This window comes from Nerophis ophidion, linkage group LG05 (genome assembly GCF_033978795.1).
Source record: "Nerophis ophidion isolate RoL-2023_Sa linkage group LG05, RoL_Noph_v1.0, whole genome shotgun sequence".
Classification (NCBI taxonomy): Eukaryota; Metazoa; Chordata; class Actinopteri; order Syngnathiformes; family Syngnathidae; genus Nerophis; species Nerophis ophidion.
Genome location: NC_084615.1, coordinates 23,911,914 through 23,935,680, shown reverse-complemented (window position 1 = coordinate 23,935,680; position 23,767 = coordinate 23,911,914). Strand labels below are relative to the sequence as shown.

Genomic DNA, 23,767 nt, shown 5'->3' with positions numbered 1-23,767 from the left:
TGAGAGGAGGACAGACAGCGGAGAGGGAGCACGTGCGAGCGAGAGACTGGGAAAGAAAGAACGTAAATAAAGAGACTGTTGAGCTTTGAAAGTGACGGGTCATCCATTGCAACAAGCCACAGAGAACCCAAACACCAGACACCAGTCACAGCTGGTGCCCAACTGGCCAGTGGCTAAAAACAAAAAGATGTCTGAACAGAACCCCCTGACGGCGCTGGGACAAGTCCTGGTGGACATGGCAGCGGCAAGCCAACATCTGCAAGTTGCGCAGCAGAGCCAGATCTTGCAGGCGATGGTCGGTCGGGTGGGAGCGGAACCACTGCCAATACTAACAGCCTCCATGCAGTGCATGGCGGAGGCCGAAGACCGCCAGACGTTCCTCGATATTTTCGAGGCCACGACAGCGGCATGCGGATGGCCTGACGTTGCTGGCAGGGGAGGCCCAGCAGGCAGCACTTAGCCTACCGGCGGCCTGCCGGGTGCACTTCCCGGACCTGAGGAGGGCGGTACTGAGGTCCTCCGCTGGTTCCGGGCGCTGCGGCTGGGGCCAGGGGACCGCCCATTTTTAATCGGGCAGCAGCTCCTAGACGCAGCGACCCGATGACTGCAACCGAGGGAGAGCGACAACCCCGTGGTCGAGCTAGTCCTGCTGGAGCAGTTTTTGGAGGCCATCCCAGCGTGAATATCGGCGTGGATCAGGTCCCACAGCCCACGCAACCTGACAGCGGCGCACCGGGAGGCGTGGCGAGAAGAGGAGAAACCAAGGATGGCTGAGCACGCTTAAGCAGCCCCGTGCATACCGTATGCGCAGCAGGAGCAGGCGGCGCCACCAGTTCCACGACACCGCCCAACGGACTTGCCCTCTGTCCTCGCCCAGGTCCCGAAGCTTCCCGTGACAGCGCTGCGCAGGCCACGCATCCAGCGGCAGAAGGTTTCACCAACGGGGGAGGCCTGAGGCTCTAATATCTCCTCTGCTCTTCCTGTCTACCAGGGTCCGGCCGCTGCTGAGATGGGGCTTCCCCCGCAGACCGCACTTCGAGCACCAGGGCAAGTGTGCTGGAGGTGCAGACAGCCCGGTCACGTGTGGCGGGAGTGCCCGCTGATGGAGGTGGGACAGGTGATGCGGGTTGTCGGCCCTCCAGCGCCCTCCCCTGATCCGGGAGAGACGTACTGCGTCCCGGTAAGGGCACAATTGAGTACACACATACAATGGTAGATTCGGGATGTGGGCAGTCTATGATCCACCAAAACCTGGTTCGACCCAGGGCTTTGTGGCAGACAGCAGGGGTGAAAAATCAAATGTGTTCATGCACGAGTACCCTGTGGTGCCAGTGGAAATTTTGTATAATGGGCAAAAGCATAGTGTCAAGGTTGCTGTAAGTGCGCACCTTACGCACCCCATAATTCTGGGTACAAATTGGCTGGGGTTTAACCATTTTAGTGACACAATGTGTAGGGGTGAGTTCACGGCCCGTAGGAAAGGGGAATATCCGAACGGTTCTCAGCGGCGACGCGGGTTCATTCGACACTGCCGAAGGGGAACCGGCGGGGGCTTCGCTTGATGGTCAGCTGGTGCGCCCGGGAAAAGCGCGGGTATTTCCAAATTTTTCAATCATCAGGGATAGATTATACCGAGTGAGCCGTGACACTCAGAAAGGAGAGGACATCACCCAGTTGTTGGTGCCGAAATGCCGACCGACCCGTGCTATACATCAGCCGGAAGCTCTCGGACCGGTAGGCGAGGTACAGCACGGTAAAGAGGGAGTGCCTCGCCATCCGGTGGGTGGTCGGGGCCTCCGGTACTACCTGCTGGGGCGCTCTTTCAACCTCTGCTCTTACCACAGTCAGGCAATTTAGCTGCCAGTTTTTAATACCGTAAAAACTAATACACGTGTCTTTCCATTTACAGTAATACACCGTTAAAAACAAGATTTTACAGTAAAAATATGGCAGCTCAGTCAACAGAATTTTAACACAAAAAAATTGTAGCTTTTTTCTATTTACAGTAATAAGCTGTAAGGAACACTGTAAAATGTATTGTCATTTTCTATAATTTGATGGGTAGTTTGCTGCAAACATACTTAAATATCTGTCAAGCAGATATTTAAGTATGTATTTTTATGTAGACAAAAAATGTTTGGTAAGTGTGATAATAAATAGAGATGTCCGAAAATGGCTTTTTTGCGGATATCCGATATTCCGATTTCCAACTCTTAATTACCGATTCCGATGTCAACCGATACCGATATATACACTTGTGGAATTAACACATTGTTATGCTTAATTTTTTTGTGATTCCCGCTGGACCTATTAAACAATGTAACAGGGTTTTCCAAAATAAATCATCTCAAGTTATGTAAAAAAATGCCAACATGGCACTGCCATATTTATTATTGCGGTCACAAAGTGCATTTGTTTTTTTAACATGCCTCAAAACAGCAGCTTGGAATTTGGGACATGCTCTCCCTGAGAGAGCATGAGGAGGTTGAGGTGGGCAGGGTAGCAAGGGGTGTATATTGTAGCGTCCCGAGAGAGTTAGTGCTGCAAAGGGTTCTGGGTATTTGTTCTGTTGTGTTTATGTTGTGTTACAGTGTGGATGTTCTCCCGAAATGTGTTTGTCATTTTTTTTGGTGTGGGTTCACAGTGTGGCGCATATTTGTAACAGTGTTAAAGTTGTTTATACAGCCACCCTTAGTGTGACTTGTATGGCTGTTGACCAAGTATGCTTGCATTCACTTATGTGTGTGAAGAGCCGTAGATATTATGTGTTTGGGCCGGCACACAAAAGCAGTGCCTTTAAGGTTTATTGTCACTCTGTACTTCTCCCTACGTCCGTGTACCACTCGCTATAGCGGCGTTTTAAAAAGTCATGTATTTTACTTTTTGAAACCAATATCGATGATTTCCGATATTACATTTTAAATCATTTATCGGCTAATAATATCAGCAGTCCGATATCATTGGATGTCTTCAATAATATACTGTAATATTTGTTGCAATATTGGATAATATTGAAGTTTAAAAGGGATGCAATTCAAGCAGTACATATATTTTTTCTGTCAAAATGAAAACAATCAATTAAATTTAGTGAGACAATATGAAGTACTTTATTGACACATAATTTCCAGGTGTTTGCGGGCTAAATAAAATGATGTCGCTTGCTAGAACATTTTTTTAACTCAAGTACCCCCTAATCCAGGGGTCGGCAACCCGCAACTCTGGAGCCGCATGTGGCTCTTTAGCGCCGCCCTAGTGGCTCTTGGGAGCTTTTTCAAAATATATGAAAAATGGAAAAAGATGAGGGGAAACAAAACGTATTTTTCGTTTTAATTTGGTTTCTGTAGGAGGACAAACATGACACAAACCTCCCTAATTGTTATAAAGCACACTGTTTGTATTAAACATGCTTCACTGATTCAAGTATTTGGCGATCACCGTTTTGCCCTACTAATTTTGGCGGTCTTTGAACTCACCGTGGTTTGTTTACATGTACAACTTTCTCCGACTTTCTATGACGTGTTTTATTTTAAGCCACTTCTTTTTCTGTCTCATTTAGTCAACCAAACTTTTAATGTTGTGTGTGAATGCACAAAGGTGAGTTTTGTTGATGTTTTTGACTTGTGTGCAATGCTAATCGGGCATATTTGGTCACTGCATGACTGCAAGCTAATCGATGCTAACATGCTATTTAGGCTAGCTGTATGTACATATTGCATCATTATGCCTCATTTGTAGCTATATTTGAGATCATTCAGTTTCCTTTAAGTCCTCTTAATTCAATTTATATCTCATGACACACTATCTGTATGTAATATGGCTTTTAATTTTTTGCGCCTCCAGACAGATTTGTTTTTGTATTTTATGTCCAATATGGCTCTTTCAACATTTTGGGTTGCCGACCCCTGCCCTAATCAGAGCAAAGCATTTTTGGTTGTAAAAAAAGAGATACAAAAAAGTAAAATACAGCACTATATCATCAGTTTCTGATTTATTAAATTGTATAACAGTGCAAAATATTGCTCATTTGTAGTGATTTTTCTTGACATAGTTGAAAAAAAGATATAAAAATAACTAAAAAATTTGTTGAAAAATAAACAAGTGATTCAATTATAAATAAAGATTTCTACACATAGAAGTAATCATCAACTTAAAGTGCCCTCTTTGGGGATTGTAATAGAGATCCATCTGGATTCATCAACTTAATTCTAAACATTTCTTCACACACACACAAAAAATAACCTGTCCATAAAAAATCTAGCTGTCAACACTGAATATTACATTGTTGTATTTATTTTTCACAGTTTATGAACTTGCATTCATATTTTGTTGAAGTATTGTTCAATAAATATGTTTATAAAGGATTTTTGAATTGCTGCTATTTTTTTGAATATTTGAAAAAAATCTCACGTACCCCCAGTGGTACTCTAACCCCCATTTTAAAACCACTGCTCTAAAACATGTCATTGCGTCCGCTTTTGAATCACACAACCAGCGTGCCGGCTCAATAATATGTTGTATGAGGCGTATGCAGATCCACATAAGAGACTACAAGACATACTTAGTCAACAGCCATACAGGTCACACTGAGGGTGGCCGTATAAACAACTTTAACACTGTTAAAAATACGCGCCACACCGTGAACCCACACCAAACAAGAATGACATCCGCACCCTAACACAACTTAAACACAACAGAACAAATACCAAGAACCCCTTGCAGCCCTAACTCTCCTGGGATACAATATACACCACCTCAACCGACGCAAGTAGGGGGGTTAGGGTTTATTTTGCAATAAACCTTATTTTCTTGCACCTCTGCATTTCAGCACTCGCCTCTGGGGACAGTGGCGCCTTTTCGGTTTCTTTTCAGCTTTCCTCTCGCGTCTCCGTCTCACTCTTGCTCGGGTTCTCTCTCAATCATCAACTTTTCCAACTCCAACAACTCCACCTACTCCCACCAAGCAAGCCTTTCTCGACTGCTGCCCTTTTTATAGCGTGACAATTGGTTAGACGATCGGCACACCCCGCCTCGCTGCAGCCCCGCAGGCCACGCCTCCTCACAAATACTGTTTCACTATTGTTGCAAGTTAGTGCTGTGCATGCACCGGGGAAAAGGTGTGGGTTATTATGGGTTATACTTGTGTAGTGCTTTTCTACCTTCAAGGCACTCAAAGCGCTTTGACACTATTTCCACATTCACCCATTCACACACTGATGGCGGGAGCTGCCATGCATGGCGCTAACCATGACCGATCAGGAGCAAGGGTGAAGTGTCTTGCTCAAAGACACAACTAGTATTTCACGCTTTAGGCATAGCGCTTTTCTACCTTCACGGTATTCAAAGCGCTTTGACACTACATCCACATTTACCCGTTCACAAACACATTCACACACTGATGGAGGGAGCTGCCATGCAAGGCGCTAACCAGCACCCATCAGGAGCAAGGGTGAAATGTCTTGCTCAGGACACAACGGACGTGACGAGGTTGCGCATGGCCACTCTCTCACTGCGCCACCGCAAGTCACTGACTCGTAACTATGCAGTAAAAACAATTTGGGAAAAAACAAGCTCAAAATGTGCGTCACAGGATTTAATATAAGGACAATTACATAAATAAATGTACTCGCAAAAAAGGACCTATCGTGCACAATCCCAGAATGCAGTCTCTCCCCACAAATGCTGTTATTTGTATGAATCATCCGTCAAACCAGGCAGTCTTTGATCTGTACATTGTTTTAGGGCTGGGCAATATATCAAAATTCTCGTTATATCGCGGGTTTTTCTCTGTGCGATATACAAAATGACTATATCGTGATATTCAAGTATACGTTCCCACGCAGTTGCTTTTAGCTGCGTGCATTATTACACTACTGGCGCTTCCCACTCTTTCTTGTCTCTCCTACTCGCAGAGACTTAAAACAAGCGCACCTTCTTACATACGTCACGCGTGCAACATCACACGCCCTCCCCGAGCAGAGAGGTAGCAACATGGGTAACATTAGCAGTGGTGCTAACGGTGCGTTGCGAGTGGTAATACGAGAGCGAGAAGGTGCGAATCTGGTAACAAATGGAGGAATAATTAATTACTAAGAAAAACAGCACGGGGTGCATCGTCTGGCGGTGGTTTGGCTTCAAGCGGGAGGATGTTGAACAATTAGCGTTGCTACAAAAAGTAGCAGCACAGCTAATATAGCATCGTATGAAAAGTTACCTACTAGAGAATGAAGAGTGCTTGAAACTGCATGTCAACATCTCCGTTCGGTGCCACACACAAAATGCCGAAGCAAAAATTTCCAGACCAACACCGTATGAAAAAAAATCAACAACAGAAGGAGATAACGTCCGCAGGAACCTACTACAAAACGAAGGACATACACTGTTTGATGTCCTATTATGCAGCTCATTTTTATTTGACAGTTTTTGAAATATCTTGTGTGACATCATGCACAAAAGTGCACCGTGAACGGCTTCCTGACCATTGAGGAATGACATTTCTGTGCAGGTTTGACTCGCTTTTATTTTTCAATAACAGCTTTGCCTTTTGCTCGGATCGCTTTTCAGCTGCTCCGATCCTGCTCGCTCCTCTCTCGCCTTCAGTCGGCTGCGTCCTCGTCGCTCTCGTCGGCTCGCTCTCAGTTGTTGTCGCTCTTCAGGTCTTTCTCCTGGTTCTCCTACTTCTGCCCTGATTGTTCCTCCTTCTCCCCTTTTATGAGAGCAGGTGTGTAATATACGCACCTGACTCGGATTGCCGCAGCGTCACTCCAAGCGTGCCCCGGCTCTCCGCTGCGCCTCCTGGCCGCCATCTTTGGTAGGACCGCTGTATGTCCTATCCTGCTGTCGGCTCGTCGGCTCCGTCTCTCCACATGCACATTATCTGTTTTAAACTATTGTAGTGGCGTTCTGTACAAAAAGTGCACTTTAATTTAGTGTTGTTTTGATATGTCATCTTAGTGACATCATGCACAAAAGTGCACTAATAGCTTGTTTTAAAATGTCTCTGACAATCTTGCACTTTCACTTTTGGAAATGACATGAATGTTTGTGCCACTGCTTAATAACTGTTTAATAAATACAGTTTTGCTTAATTGACTTAGTTGTGATTTCCCTCTCTGCATGAAAGTTTAAAATGAGCATATATTAATTCAGTATGAACAAGGATGTTTTAGTGTAGACACATAGAATCATCATACTGCTGTGATTATATGCATCAAGTGTTCATTCAAGGCTAAGGCAAAATATCGGGATATATATGGTGTATCGTGACATGGCCTAAAAACATTGAGATATTAATAAAAGGCCATATCGCCCAGCCCTACATTGATTGAATGAAAATGTTTCCTATTTAATATATAGCAACGTGCAGCTGATACCTCCAACTAAATTAGAAAAACTGTTTGCAAAATGCTGCGATGAGGTGGCGACTTGTCCAGGGTGTACCCCGCCCTCCACCCGAATGCAGCTTGAAGCACTTGGTAGAGAGTATGCACCAACTGTGCTCAAGACGCCAAAAATACATAGTTCAAGAAGTGTTTTTCATATACAAAAAACAAAACCGGTGAAGTTGGCACGCTGTGTAAATCGTAAATAAAAAAACAGAATACAATGATTTGCAAATATTTTTCAACCTATGTTCAATTGAATGGACTGCAAACACAAGATAATTAACATTTGAACTAGAAAACTTTGTTATTTTTTGCAATAATAGCTCATTTGGAATTTGATGCCTGTAACATGTTTCGAAAAGGCTGGCACAAGTGGCAAAAAATACTGAGAAAGTTGAGGAACGCTCATCAAACACTTATTTGGAACATCCCACAGGTGAACGGTCTAATTGGTAACAGGTGGGTGCCATGATTGGATACAAAAGCAGCTACCATGAAATGCTCAGTCATTGCGATTGCTAGGAATTTAGGGATTTCACTATCTACAGTCCGTGATATCATCACAAGGTTCAGAGAATCTGGAGAACACACTGCACGTAAGCGGCATGCCCATGACCTTTGGTCCCTCAGGCGGTACTGCATCAAAAAGCAGCATCAGTGTGTAAAGGATATCACCACTTGGGCTCAGGAACACTTCACAAAACCACTGTCAGTAATTACAGTTGGTCGTTACATCTGTAAGTGCAAGTTAAAACTCTACTATGCAAAGCGAAACCCATGTATCAACAACACCCAGAAATGCCGCCGGCTTCGCTGGGCCAGAGCTCATCTAAGATGGACTGATGCAAAGTGGAAAGGTATTCTGTGGTCTGATGAGTCCACATTTCAAATTGTTTTAGGAACTATGGATGTCGTGTCCTTCGGACCAAAGAAGAAAAGGCTGTATAAAATTATAAGACGATACTCCTGCCTGTGTGCAATGTGTTGAACTAGCAGCACACATCTACATTGTAAATCTGTGACTTTTTGAATTGCAGTCTCGTAAACCAAAATATTTTTAACACACAATTCTGTGCACAAGGCTGTGTGAAATGCATCATAAAAGACATCTTTTTATATTGGAATGTAATACAATATATTTCCTAGATAAGAAAACAAACATTTAAAATAAACCGTCAACAGACATTAAAACACATTCATTGAATTTGCTTTATTCCAGCAGCTAGAATTTACAAAAGGAAATTGCTTAATAGACGATACGTCTATTTTTTTCCAAACTTGTTGTACACACAAACGATGGAGAATTCTCCCGTCAATCTCCGGTCTTTTCTCTTGGCCAGTTTGCGCGTGCTTTCAGACATGCTAAATAATAAATAGTGTAGAAATAGTGTTCGCAAAACGGTAATCAATGTTGATAAATCCCATTACGCGTGCTGTATAATATATTTGCATCTTCTCCTCCCGGTATTGCGAGCGTTTTGACAATCAGCATATATTCTGCATATTAATGAAGACAAGGACTTGAAATGGATTTGTGATAAAATTTGCATTCATGAACATCCGGAATTATGAGCAACAAATCTGTTTTATTTTTTAACACATTGTGTTACGTGTACAGGAGGAAAGAGACGGCACAGACAGGAGGGACGTGGTATAAGCTCTATTTATTTATATATGAATAATAAATGAAGCGTGTGTACTAATCCAAAATGTGTGTGAGGTGTGCGACTATGTGTGTGAATTACCTGGAGAGTGTTACCGGGAGTGTTGAGCGAGAGGTGCGGAAGTCCAAGGGGGCAAGACAAGCTCGGAGAGCCGTGAGACGGACTTGCGGTGGAGGGGAGGAGAGAGGCGAGAAAGTCCTGTCCAAGGTTCTCATAGTCATCATAGTCACCGATGTCCCACTGGGTGTGAGTTCTCTTCGCCCTTATGTGGGCCTACCGAGGATGTCGTAGTGGATTGTGTTGTGGTTTGTGCAGCCCTTTGAGACACTAGTGATTTAGGGCTATATAAGTAAACATTGATTGATTGATTGATAGGTCAGTCAAACTTTATTAATAGATTACAAACCAGCGTTCTGACAACTCCGTTCACTCCCAAAATGAATAAACAGCTGTTTTATTATTTCCCCCGATTCAATAAACACGTAAAAAACAGTCTGATACTGTTACGGTAAATCAAACGTTATTGCAATAGCAATATAGTAACACTCGAAGTAGTGCAAAGCAATAATATATAAATAACTCAACGTAGCTCAAACGATAATGTCACACAACACAACACATTACACAAAATAAACATGTAAAGCTCACTTTATTAAATTCTTATTCGTCAGTGTTCGAATCAAACAGTTGGGCGAGTACGGCATCCAACATGCAAGGCTCCGTCTCGTTCGAAGTCGTCATTGAACGAGTCAGTGTCGCTGCTGTTAATGTTAAATTCTCTCGCTGCTGCTCTATTCCCGTCTTCTACGGTCTAACTGATTGCAGAGTTTAAACTCTGCGTCGTAAGTGTGTCTTTTAATAGGAGCCATTTTGGGGTCTTTACATAAACACACAAAAACGGCATGCACTCCGCGCTTCTTCTTCTACCAAGGAAAAGGAAGTTGGCGGCTGCTTACCGTAGTTGCGAGATCTCCATACATCCTTCCATCCATTGTCTACCGCAGGGGTCACCAACCTTTTTGAAACCAAGAGCTACTTCTTGGGTACTGATTAAAGCGAAGGGCTACCAGTTGGATACACACTTAAATAAATTGCCAGAAATAGCCAATTTGCTCAATTTATCTTTAACTCTATGTTATTATTAATAATGAATGATATTTATCTTTGTGGAAACACTGATCATCTTAATGATTTCTCACAATAAATATATATTTTTGATGACATGTTTTAAATAGGTTGAAATCCAATCTGCACTTTGTTAGAATATATAACAAATTGGACCAAGCTATATTTTTTAACAAAGACAAATCATTATTTCTTCTAGATTTTGCAGAATTTTTTTTAAAAAAGAAATTCAAAAGATTTAAATTTGATTTTACAGATTTTCTAGATTTGCCAGAATATTTTTGGGGAATTTTAATCATAATTAGTTTGAAGAAATATTTCACATATATTCTTTGTCGAAAAAACCGAAGCTAAAATGAAGAATTAAATTTAAATTTATTTATTATTCTATACAAAAAAAAAATTTAAATTTACTTGAACATTGATTTAAATTGCCAGGAAAGAGGAGGACGGAGTTTAAAAGTTAAAAAGGTATACGTGTTTAAAAATCCTAAAATCATTTTTAAGGTTGTATTTTTCCTCTAAAATTGTCTTTCTGAAAGTTATAAGAAGAAAAGTAAAAAAATAAATGAATTTATTTAAACAATTGAAGACCAAGTCTTTAAAATATTTTCTTGGATTTTAAAATTCTATTTGAGTTTTGTCTCTCTTAGAATTAAAAATGTCGAGCAAAGCGATACCAGCTTGCTAGTAAATAAATAAAATTTAAAAAAATAGAGGCAGCTCACTGGTAAGTGCTGCTATTTGAGCTATTTTTAGAACAGGCCAGCGGGCGACTCATCTGGTCCTTACGGGCGACCTGGCGGGCACCATGTTGGTGACCCCTGGTCTACTGCTTATTGTGGCTCAATATTGGTCCATATATAAGGCGCACCGGATTATAAGGCGCACTGTCAGCTTTTGAGAAAATTTTAAGTTTTTAGGTGCGCCTTATAGTGCGGAAAATACGGTACCATTCGCTTCAACTTTAAAGTAACAAAATTCCATGAAAAAAAATTAACAAAAAAAACCCATTGTTTTTTTCTTTTGCTTTTTTTTTTACAAAAATAAGGCAGTGCGCCTTATAAGCCTACGGTCGGGAAAATACGGTACTTATTTTTCCTACTGAAAATGTCACATGTGGGTCAGTATTGTACATTGTGACCCAATACTTTCTGCTGACATCAACTCAACAGTCAATGAGCACGTGTGTGTGGGTTTAAGATGAACTTTCTAAAACATTCTAGAACAGGGGTCAGCAACCTTTTTGAAACCAAGAGCTACTTCTTGGGTACTGATTAATGCGGAGGGCTACCAGTTTGATACACACTTAAATAAATTGCCAGAAATAGCCAATTTTGCTCAATTTACCATTGCTAAATAAATCTATGTATATATATAAAAAATGGGTATTTCTGTCTGTCATTCCGTCGTACATTTTTTTTTCCCTTTTATGGAAGGTTTTTTGTAGAGAATAAATGATGAAAAAAACACTTAATTGAACGAATTAAAAGAGGAGAAAACATGATAAAAAATGAAAATAACATTTTTAAACATAGTTTATCTCCAATTTCAACTCTTTAAAATTAAAAATTCAACTTGAAAAAAGAAGAGAAAAACTAGCTAATTCGAATCTTTTTGAAAAAAATTCCAACATTTTTTTCATGGAACATCATTAGTAATTTTTCCTGATTAAGATTAATTTTAAAATTTTGATGACATGTTTTAAATAGGTTAAAATCCAATCTGCACTTTGTTATAAAATATAACAAATTGGATCAAGCTTTATTTCTAACAAAGACAAATCATTATTTATTCTAGATTTTCCAAAACAAAAATTTAAAAGAAATTCAAAAGACTTTGAAATAAGATTTACATTTGATTCTAAAGATTTTCTAGATTTGCCAGAATATTTTTTTTGAATGTTAAATCATAATAAGTTTGAAGAAATATTTCACAAATATTCTTCGTCGAAAAAATTTAGAATTAAAGTAAAGTTTATTTATTATTCTTCACAATAATACAAAAAAAATTACTTGAACATTGATTTAAATTGTCAGGAAAGGAGAGGAAGGAATTTAAAAGGTAAAAAGGTATATGTGTTTAAAAGTCCTAAAATCATTTTTAAGGTTGTATTTTTCTCTAAAATTGTCTTTCTGAAAGTTATAAGAAGCAAAGTAAAAAAATGAATGAATTTATTTAAACAATTGAAGACCAAGTCTTTAAAATATTTTCTTGGATTTTCAAATTCCATTTGAGTTTCGTCTCTCTTAGAATTAAAAATGTCGAGCAAAGCGAGACCAGCTTTCTAGTAAATAATAATAAAAAAAAAATAGAGGCAGCTCACTGGTAAGTGCTGCTATTTGAGCTATTTTTAGAGCAGTCCAGCGCGTTGGTGACCCCTGCTCTAGAACCATTACAAATACAGCATCCTCCTCCTCCTGTGGGAGAAACGGTGTACATTTCACATGCTGCCTTTAGTGGGCTAATTTGAACTTCCTGAAAAAAGAAGAGTGTTTGTCTGCACACTACACAGCCATCACTATGTTGATTCTTTCACTGCCACCACCCCCTCAAACCCTCACAGCCCACATCATCAATCCATGCACCCCACCCACGTCTCCTTCTTTTTTCTCACCCAACCTCAGTCAAAGCTTCAGGGGGTCACTGAGTGCAAGAATGCCAGGTGTGTGTGCATGAACATGTGTGTGTGTGTCTATGTGTGTGTGTGTGTGTGTTCTGGCAATGCTGACTTAATGGGGACATCGCTTTGATTACACAGTCACCTTTAGGAGACTTCAGACAATATGGGGACCATACTTGCCAACCCTATCGATTTTCCCAGGAGTCTCCCGAATTTCAGTGCTCCTCACGGGGCCTCCAATCTCCCAAATTTCTCCTGATTTCAACCCGGGCAACATCATCTGGGGCGTACCTTAAAGGCCTACTGAAATGAGATTTTCTTATTTAAACGGGGATAGCAGGTCCATTCTATGTGTCATACTTGATCATTTCGCGATATCGCCATATTTTTGCTGAAAGGATTTAGTAGAGAACATCCACGATAAAGTTTGCAACATTTGGTGGCTAATAAAAACGCCTTGCCTTTACCGCAGGGGTCACCAACGCGGTGCCCGCGGGCACCAGGTAGCCCGTAAGGACCAGATGAGTCGCCCGCTGGCCTGTTCTAAAAATAGCTCAAATAGCAGCATTTACCAGTGAGCTGCCTCTATTTTTTAAATTGTATTTATTTACTAGCAAGCTGGTCTCGCTTTGCTCGACATTTTTAATTCTAAGAGAGACAAAACTCAAATAGAATTTGAAAATCCAAGAAAATATTTTAAGGACTTGGTCTTCACTTGTTTAAATAAATTCATTATTTTTTTTACTTTGCTTCTTATAACTTTGAGAAGACAATTTTAAAGAAAAAAATACAACCTTACAAATTATTTTAGGATTTTTTTTTAACACATATACCTTTTTACCTTTTAAATTCCTTCCTCTTCTTTCCTGACAATTTAAATCAATGTTTAAGTATATATATTTGTTTTATTGTAAATAATAATAAATACATTTTAATTTAATTCTTCATTTTAGCTTCTGTTTTTTGGACAAAGAATATTTGTGAAATATTTCTTCAAACTTATTATGATTAAAATAAAAATAAAAATATTTTGGCAAATCTAGAAAATCTGTAGAATGAAATTTAAATCTTATTTCAAAGTCTTTAAAAAAAAAAAATTAAATTTTTGTTCTGGAAAATCTAGAAGAAATAATGATTTGTCTTTGTTAGAAATATAGCTTGGTCCAATTTGTTATTTATTCTAACAAAGTGCAGATTGGGTTTTAACCTATCTAAAACATGTCATCAAAAATATATATTTATTGTGAGAAATCATTAAGATGATCAGTGTATCCACAAAGATAAATATCATTAATTATTAATAATAACATAGAGTTAAAGGTAAATTGAGCAATTTGGCTATTTCTGGCAATTTATTTAAGTGTGTATCAAACTGGTAGCCCTTCGCATTAATCAGTACCCAAGAAGTAGCTCTTGGTTTCAAAAAGGTTGGTGACCCCTGCTTTACCGGAAGTCGCAGACGATGACGTCGCCGGTGTGAGGGCTCCTCACATCCTCACATTGTTTTTAATGGGAGCTTCCAACAAAAAGAGCTATTCGGACCGAGAAAACGACAATTTCCCCATTAATTTGAGCGAGGATGAAAGATTTGTGGCTGAGGATATTGATAGCGAGGACTAGAAAAAATAAATAAATAAATAAAGTAAAAAAAAAAAAAGGTGATTGCATTGTGAGCGATTCAGAGGTTTTTAGACACATTTACTAGGATAATTCTGGGAAATCCCTTATCTTTCTATTGTGTTGCTAGTGTTTTAGTGAGTTAAATAGTACCTGATAGTCGGAGGGGTGTGTCCACGGGTGTCTTGACGCCAGTCTCTGAGGGAATTAGTCACAGCAGCAGCAGCACGACAGAAGTTCCGCTGATCTCCGGTAAGAGGCGACTTTTTACCACAATTTTCTCACCGAAACCTGCCGGTTGACAAGTGGTCGGGAACCATGTTTGCTTGACCGCTCTGATCCATAGTAATACTTCACCTCCGGGAATTTAAAAAAAGGAATCACCATGTGTTTGTGTGGCTAAAGGCTAAAGCTTCCCAACTCCATCTTTCTACTTTGACTTCTCCATTATTAATTGAACAAATTGCAAAAGATTCAGCAACACAGATGTCCAGAATACCGTGTAATTGCGCGATGAAAAGAGACGACTTTTATCCGCTAGTGGTGCTGCGCTAATATGTCCCCTCCAACTCGAGACTTCACGCGCATGCGTCATCACTCCGCGTCGTTTTCAACAAGAAACTCTGCGGGAAATTTAAAATTATAATTTAGTAAACTAAACCGGACGTATTGGCATGTGTTGCAATGTTAATATTTCATCATTTATATATAAACTGTCAGACTGCGTGGTCGGTAGTAGTGGGTTTCAGTAGGCCTTTAAAGGCACTGCCTTTGGCGTCCAATTGTCTTTCATACGAACATCGTGCCGGCACTGACACATAAATTAAGCGGCTTATACACACACATGAGTGACTGCAAGGCCTACTTGATCAAAAGCCACACAGGTCACACTGAGGGTGGCCGTATGAACAACTTTAACACTGTTACCAATATGCGCCACATTGTGAACCCACACCAAACAAGAATGACAAACACATTTCGGGAGAACATCCACACCGTAACACAACAGAACAAATACCCAGAACCCCTTGCAGTACTAAATCTTCCAGGACGCTACTATATACACCCCACCGCTACCACCAATATGTGTGAAGTATGCAAAATGTTTCAAATTTGGTCCCCATGATACATAATAACTCTTTTTCCCCAGGGCCCCCAGTAAGAATGATCAGCACATTACTTCATCAATCCAGAGACGTGTATGAACTAACTGGGCAGTGGCCATTTTATCTCATTTTGTTTATGCCTCCTCAAACTGTAGAAGGGGTGGCCCCCACAAGTCATGATCAAAAACTTGGTCCCCCTTCCAAGTGATAACCAGAATGTTTGTGTGTGTGTGTGTGTGTGTGCGTGTGCGTGTGTAGACAGTCCACACTCCCATAATTGAATTCTCCTCATGCATTCAGCACATGGAGAGCAAGATGCTGCCTATGAAAGAATAAGTACTGAGACAAAGAGGTCAGAACTACGGACCTCCAGGCCTGATTTTGAACCATCACCATGAGATACGCTAAGGCAGGGGTCTCAAACTAAATTTACCTGGGGGCCACTGGATGCAGAAACTGGGCCGCAAGAAGAGATTTCTTAAAAAATCGAACATGCAACTAACCCCTACAATAGAGGGCGGGGTTGGGGAGCGCAAGGGTTTTTATATAAGAGCCCAGAAGAGTTAGGGCTGCAAGGGATTCTGGGTATTTGTTCTGTTGTGCTTATGTTGTGTTACGGTGTGGAGTTTCTCCTGAAATGTGTTTGTCATTCTTGTTGGGTGTGTGTTCAAATTGTGGCGCATATTTGTAACAGTGTTAAAGTTGTTTATACGGCCACCTCAGTGTGACCTGTGTGGCTGTTAATCAACTATGTCTTGCAGTCACTTACTGCGTCTGCGGAAGCCAAATACAACATGTGACTGGGATGGTACAGGTTGTAGAGGACACTAAAGACAGTGCCTCTACGGTGCCCCCTTAATATTGTTGTCTGGGTGAAATTCGGGTGAATGTTTACCCCAAGAGGGGCACTGAAAATTGGGAAGTTCCCGGAGAAATCAAGGGTATACAAGTATGACGCTGAGAAGCGTCACTCATGTAAAACTCGCGGGCCGCACCAACATTAAATTACATATTAAGGTGCGGGCCGCCAAAATAGCGTCTCGCGGGCCACTTGTTTGAGACCCCTGCGCTAAGGCCTTCTGCAAGAATGGTAAATGGGTTACACTTGTAAAGCGGTTTTCTACCTTCAAGTTACTTAAAGCACTATTTCCACATTCACCCATTCACACACTAATGGCGGGAGCTGCTATGCAAGGTCCTAAACACCATCAGGAGCAAGGGTGAAGTGTCTTGCTCGAGGACACAACGGACGTGAGTATGGACCATGCCAAATTTGAATGCCTTCAATAATCTGGAAGGTGAGCAAGCCAAATATCACAATTTGACACTTCTCTAATTGCACAATTTGCATAAATTTGGGTACAGTAAAAGAACAAAATGCCACCAAAATCCAGGATTTCTAAATTGATATGTAAAAAACTGAAAACTGCTGGACGGTAATCCTCCAAGAGAGACTATTTTCAAATAATTAAATACAAATAGTTTTTAATACAGAATAAATAACTATGTAAATATATATTATATTACATGTTATATTATATTATTTGAAGGAAAGTGCAAGGATGCAGAAAATTGCAACTTTGCATAAATTTGGGAACAGTAAAAGAGCAAAATGCCCCCAAAATCCTGGATTTCTCAATTGACGCACCTCAATGGAGTTTAAACTTCAGCAGGCTGACTCCTGAGCTGTGTGGCAAGGAATGAGAACCATGACAGACTATAAAGGCAGCCCCCCCATGGTAAATGCTGATGTCTCCCTGGCAAATGAGCTAAATACCTTTTATGCATGGTTTGAGGCTGCAGATTCAAACGGCAGCCTTAATGGCATCTTAAAAGAGGGTATGGCCACTGCCAATGGTGACTCTGCATTCAGAATAACAGAACATGACATGAGGAGAACCTTTAAGAGGGTGAATACCAGGAAAGCCACAGGGCCAGTCGGCATCCCCGGTTGTGTCCTAAAAGTCCGTGCTGACCAATTGGCACCGGTACTCACAGACATATTCAATCTGTCCCTTGAGCAGTCCGTCATCCCCACCTGTCTGAAAAAATCCACCATTGTCCCTGTTCCAAAGAAATCTGCCCCAGCCTGCCTCAACGACTACCGCCCCGTAGCCCTCACCCCCATAGCCATGAAGTGCTTTGAGAAGCTAATCAAAGACCACATATGCTTCTCCCTTCCCCCCACTATAGACCCCCTGCAATTTGCATACCGCCCAAACAGGTCTACTGACGATGCAATAGCACACGTATTGCATACCGCCACGACACACCTGGACAAAAGGCAGGGGAACTATGTGAGAATGCTGTTCATAGACTACAGTTCAGCATTCAACGCCATAGTCCCATCCGAACTTGTCATCAAGCTCAAGGACCTGGGTTTGAATTCAACCCTCTGTCAGTGGGTCCTGGACTTCCTGACAGGCAGACCACAAGTGGTGAGAGCAGGGAACTGCACCTCATCACCCATTATCCTCAATACCGTTGCCCCTGAGGGCTGTGTTCTGAGCCCCCTCCTCTATTCACTCTACACACATAACTGTGTGGCTAAAAACACCACCAACTCCATTGTGAAATTTGCTAACGACAAAGCTGTGGTGGGCCCGATCTCCAGAAACGATGAGACGGCCTACCTGAGTGAAGTGAAGAACCTGTGGTGTCAGGAGAACCACCTCGCCCTGAACGTCAGCAAGACCAAGGAGATCATTTTGGATTTTAGGGAGAAGGGAGGCAAGGAACTACAGTCCCCTTAGCATAGAAGGGACGCCGGTCGAGAGAGTGACCAACTTCAAATACCTTGGAGTGACAATAACAGAAGACCTGTCCTGGACTCTACACACAGACAAAGTGGTGAAAAAGGCACGACAGCGTCTGTATTTCCTCAGGAGACTGAGGAAGTTTAAGCTCAACCACAAGATCCTCAGAAACTTCTACTCAGGCACAACAGAGAGTGTTATGACTGGAAACATCTCCTCCTGGTATGGACATAGCACCGCACACGACCGCAACAGATCAGCCGAGCGCACCATCGGAGGTGTGCTCCCAACCATCTGCAACATCTACACCAGGCGGTGTAGATCCAAGGCCAAGAGGATTGTGAGGGACTCTAGCCAAGCAAGCAACTGCCTCTTCTCACTGCTGCAGTCAGGCAAGCACTACCGGAGTCTCAAGGCCAACACTGAGAGACTCAGGAGGAGCTTCTATCCCCAAGCCATCAGATTCCTCAACTGCACCCCTGATTAACACTCATCACAATTGCAAAAAAAACCGCACGCACAAGATCACTTTATTTACCACTGTAATTACCGGACTACAATAATCTTCATTCAATGACTGTAAATAATGTAAAAACAATGTAAAACAAGAGTATAAAGAAGTCATACTGTTCCGTTACTTTTGTTCATACTACTGTCACTACTAGAGATGCGCGGTTTGCGGGCTCATCCGCGGATAAACCGCGGGTCGGGCGGGTGACATGACGAAAACATTTATTTTAAATAGATTCGGGCGGGTGGCGGTTGAACTATTTGTAAATATTTGTTATACATGGTTCAGCGATCGGTAACCTTTATCGGTCAAAAAACCATTTTGGACCCGTGTCATAAAGCGAAGAAAACAATAAGAGACGTGAACATTCTCAAGAATTTCTTCGGGCAGTCACCCAGTTAATAAGTACTAGGGCGTGCAATGAAACCTTTGCCTTTGGCGTCTTTTACAACATGTACAACCTACTTGCCAGTCCAGCAATATGTTGTGAGTAGCCTCCGCAAACACCCGCACACGACTGCAAGGCATACTGGGAGATACAAAGTTGCGATATAAACAATTTTAACACTCTTACTAATATGTGCCACGCTGTGAAGCCACACCACACAAGAATGACAAACACATTTCGGGAGAACATCCTCACAGTAACACAACATAAACGCAACACAACAAATACCCAGAATCCTTTGCATCCATGACACTTCCTGACTATATTATACACCCTGCTTGAAGCAAACCCCGCCACCCGTGCGTCGGTAAGGTGGGCGGGGTTGGAGGCGCGGGGGTGTAAATTATATTCAGGAAGTGTCATGGATGCAAAGGATTCTGGGTATTAGTTGTGTTGCGTTTATGTTGTGTTACTGGGAGGATCTTCTCCCGAAATGTGTTTGTCATTCTTGTTGTGTGTGGCTTCACAGCGTGGCGCATATTAGTAAGAATGTTAAAATTGTTTATATCACAACCATCAGTTTACTCTGTATCACCCAGTATGCCTTTCAATCTTGTACGTGTGTATGAAAAAGCTGCATACAACATGTTGCTGGACTGGCAAACGGTTCGTAAAAGACGTCAAAGGCAATGGCTTCACTGCACGCCCTTATTCTCGTTACCTGAATGAGCACCATCGGATATTCGCGAGAACGTTAGCGGCTACTATTGCCTTCTTTACTTTGTGACACGGTTCAAACTAGCTCTTTGAGTGGTAAAGGTCGCCGACTCCAGATACATTATAACGGGCGGTTGCGGTTCTGATAAAATGTTGGTCTCGGGTAAATGGCAGGTGGATGACGACTTTAGTGATGTGGTTGCGGATGATATAATTGCCTATCCGCACATCTCTAGTCACTACTCAATTGCCAAAGAACTGTCGAAACCTTCATATTTGTTCCTTCCTATACTGTATATACTGTTACACTATTTGATATTGCACTGGTACTGTATTTGACTACTGTACCTCGACTTGTACTGATACTTCTACCATAACTTCTGTGACTATGATTGTGCAACTTAACTGTCTATTAATTAATGTACGTCAGAGTTATTCAATTGTTGTATTTCTTTGTATTTAGTGTATTAGATTCTGCAACTAGTGTTTGGAACCAACTGTACGCTATATCTGAAGAGCATGGAACAAAGCATTTCACTGTGGTGTAGCCTGCTTGTGACAAATAAAACTTGAACCGTGAACCTTTAATTCTTTTTCAGCAAAAAAATCCAGAAATAGCAGCCAATTTCCAATGGTTTATTTAAAATTTTTGAATTTTGAGGCAAACTTTATCCAAAGACTAAGCATTTGTGGTATCATGGCTAGCATAGCTGCCTTCCAAGCATTCGACTTGGGTTCGATTTCCAGCCAATGCATGGCTTGAAATATTTTTTTGGCACCGTCCAGTCATTTGAAAGTTTTTTTTTTTTTTGTAAATAGAATAGAATAGAACAGATGCCAGCCAATATCCAATGGTTTATTTAAGATTTTGGAATTTCAAAGCAAAAGTCAAGCATTGACCAAGCATTGGTGGTATAGTGGTTAGCATAGCTGCCTTCCAAGCAATTGACCTGAGTTAGATTCACAGCCAATGCATGGCTTTTAATGTTTTGGTAATGTCCAGTCAATTTCAAGCTGTAATTTAATTATCATTCAGCAAAAACTCCTGAGATAGCAGCCAACTTCCAATGGTGTGTTTAAGATTTTAGAATTTCAAGGAGAACATTATCCAAGGACTAAGCATCTGTGGTGTCATGGCTAGCATAGCTGCCTTCCAAGAGGTAGACTAGGTTTTGATTCCCAACCAATGCATGGCTTGAGTTAATTTGGCAACGTCCAGTCAGTTGAAATTTGTTATTGAACTATAAATCAGCAAAAAAAAAAACAGAGATAGCAGCCAATTGCCAATGGTGTATTTAAAATTTTTGAATTTCTAATCAAAATGCATCCAAAGACTAAGCATTGGTGGTATAGTGGTTAGCATAGCCATCTTCCAAGCAGTTGACCTGGGTTCGATCCCCAGCCAATGCATGGCTTGTGATGTTTTGGTAATGTCCAGTCAGCTTAAAGTTGTTATTTAATTATTATTCAGCAATAACTCCAGAGATAGCGGCCAATTTCCAGTGGTTTGTTTAAGATTTCAGAATTTTAAGGCAAACATTATCCAAGGACTAAGCATTTGTGGTGTCATGGCTAACATAACTGCCTTCTAAGAGGTAGACTAGGTTTTGATTCCCAACCAATGCATGGCTTGAGTTGATTTGGTAACGTCCAGACGGTTGAAATTTGTTATTGAACTATTAATCAGCAGCAAAAAAAAAACAGACATAGCAGCCAATTTACAATGGTTTATATAATATTTTTGAATTTCTAGGCAAACACCACCCAATGTCTAAGCATTGGTAGAATGGCAGTTAACATAGCTACCTTCCAAGCTGTAGACTTAGGTTTGATTCCCAGCCAATGCATGGTTTGTGATAGTTTGGCAACGTCCAGTCAGTTTCAAGTTGTTATTTAACTATTATTCACCAAAAAATCCAGAAATAGCAGGCAATTTCCAATGGTTTGTTTAAGAGTTTAAAAATTTCAAGGCAAACACTATCCAAGGACTAAGCATTTGTGGTATCATGGCTAGCATAGCTACCTTCCAACAGATAGACTAGGTTTTGATTCCCAGCCAATGCATGGGTTATTTTGGCACCGTCCAGTCATTTGAAAGTTGTTTTTTTTAGAATACAATAGAATAGAACAGAAAGTACTTTATTGATCCCTGGGGGGAATTCAGTATAACCATTAATCGGCAAAAAACCCCACGGATGCCAGCCAATTTCCAATGATTTATTTAAGACTATAGAATTTCAAAGCAAAAGTCCAGCAGTGATTAAGGATTGGTGGTGTAGTGGTTTGCATAGCTACTTTCCAAGTAGTTGACATGGATTCGAATCCTACCCATGGCATAGCTTTTGATCTTTTGGTAATATCCAGTCAGTTTAAAGCTGTTATTTAATTATTATTCAGCAAAAACTCCTGAGATAGCAGCCGATTTCCGATGGTCTGTTTAAGATTTTAGAATTTCAAGGCAAACATTATCCAAGGACTAAGCATCTGTTGTGTCATTCCAAGTGGTAGACTAAGTTTTGATTCCCAACCAATGCATGGCTTGAGTTATTGAACTATCCATCCATTTTCTGACGCTTATTCCCTTTGGGGTCGCAGGGGGCGCTGGTGCCTATCTCAACTACAATCGGGCGGAAGGCAGTTTTACACCCTGGACAAGTCCCCACCTCATCGCAGGGCCAACACAGATAGAAAGACAACATTCACACACTGAGGCCAATTTAGTGTTGCCAATCAACTTATCTCCAGGTGCATGTCTTTGGAAGTGGGAGGAAAACGGAGTACCCGGAGGGAAATCCCACACATGCAAACTCCACACAGAAAGATCCCGACCACTCAGGACCTTCGTATTGTGAGGCGGACGCACTAACCCCTCTTCCACCGTGAAGCTCGTTATTGAACTATTAATCAGAAAAAAAAAACAGAGATAGCAGCCAATTGCCAATGGTTTACTTAAGATTTTAGAATTCCAAAGCAAAAGTATAGCAATGGTCAACCATTGGTGGTATAGTGGTTAGCATAGCTGCCTTCCAAGCAGTTGACCTGTGTTCGATTCCCAGCCAATGTATAGCTTTTGATGTTTTGGTAATGTCCAGTAAGTTTAAAGTTGTTATTTAATTATGATTCAGCAAAAACTCCAGAGATAGCAGCCTATTTCCAATGGTTTGTTTAAGACTTTCGAATTTCAAGGCAAACATTATCCAAGAACTAAGCCTCTGTGGTGTCATGGTTAGCATAGCTGCCTTCCAAGCGGTAGACTAGGTTTTGATTCCCAACCAATGCATGGCTTGAGTTAATTTGGCAACGTCCAGTCAGTTGAAAGTTGTTATTGAACTATTAATCAGCAAAAAAAAACAGAGATAGCAGCCAATTGCCAATGGTTTGTTTAGATTTTAGAATTTCAAGGTAAACATTATCCAAGGACTAAGCATCTGTGGTGTCATGGCTAACATAGCTGCCTTCCAAGTGGTAGACTAGGTTTTGATTCCCAACCAATGCATGGCTTGAGTTAATTTGGCAACGTCCAGTCAGTTGAAAGTTGTTATTGAACTATTAATCAGCAAAAAAACAACAAAGATAGCAGCCAATTCCCAACGGTTTATTTTTTTTTATTTTTGAGTTTCAAAGCAAAATGTACATAATGACTAAGCATTGGTGTTATAGTGGTTAGTATAGCTGACTTCCAAGCAGTTGACCTGAGTTCAATTCCCAGCCAGTGCATGACTTGCGGTAGTTTGGTAATGTCCAGTCAGTTTAAAATATTTTTCACCAAAAACCTGGATAAAGCAGCAAAATTCCAATGGTTAATTGAAGATTTTAGAATTTCACGGCAAACATTAACAAAGGCCTAAGCGTTGGTGGTATAGTGGTTAGCATAGCTA

At 41.1% G+C, this 23,767-nt stretch overlaps 1 non-coding gene across 1 annotated transcript; it reads left to right on the top strand.

Annotated features, from left to right (window-relative positions):
- Window positions 1–21,227: 21,227 nt before the first annotated feature.
- trnag-ucc (transfer RNA glycine (anticodon UCC)) lies at window positions 21,228–21,299 on the top strand. Its single transcript has one exon. It is a non-coding gene; the product is annotated as a tRNA-Gly (tRNA).
- Window positions 21,300–23,767: the final 2,468 nt, after the last annotated feature.